Below are 800 nucleotides of genomic sequence, written 5' to 3'. Positions count from 1 at the left end.
ATGTTGACCGCCCCCCCCCCCGAAAATATCAAGTGCCCCCCCCCAGGGGCGTAGCGAGGGGGGGGGGGGCGGGGGTGCGGACCGCACCGGGTGACACCATTTAGGGGGGTGACACCAAGGCAAAAAATAGCAAAATATATAGAGAAAAACTTGAGGGGGGGTGCAAATCGAAAGTTTGAGGGGGGGGGGGTGCAAATCAAAAACTTGAGGGGGGGGGGGTGCAAATCAAAAGTTTGAGGGGGGGGGGGTGCAAATCGGAAAACATGAGTTTGTCCCCGGGAAGGGTCGCAACGCCTCTGGGGGGGGTGACACCATTAAGTGCCGCACCGGGTGACACCCGACCTCGCTACGCCACTGCCCCCCCCCCCCCCCTCCCCCGGAGAAAAAAGTCTGGAAGAAACACTGCATGTGACTACGACTAATTTAACACGTAATAGAGCGCGTGGATTATTTAAGTTTCTGATCCTAGCTCCGAGGTTCATCTTTCTAGGGTAAAAAGGTTAATCTCTATTCTGTCAACTATTAGCCTATGTATTGAAGGAACTCGCGCATTTCATTATAGATCTTTCAAGTTTTTGTGATGGGAAGTTATAAATTCGGTTATATTTAGCGTAATAATTTAATTGTTTTCTCCCTTTGTTTAAAATTAAAATCATGCATTCACAACAATTCAAATGTAAGTGCCATATTAATAATTAGTGTAGACAAAGTGGCGTCTAAAAATGTTCTCTTAACATTGACGACATAGTTTGATAGAATTTATATTAGTGTTTTCTAACGAGAGGAACTATTTGTATTTG

Source organism: Physella acuta, unplaced genomic scaffold, assembly GCF_028476545.2.
Source record: "Physella acuta isolate Inbredline_101_S28 unplaced genomic scaffold, ASM2847654v3 ptg001126l, whole genome shotgun sequence".
NCBI lineage: Eukaryota > Metazoa > Mollusca > Gastropoda > Physidae > Physella > Physella acuta.
This window is presented reverse-complemented; position numbering follows the sequence as displayed.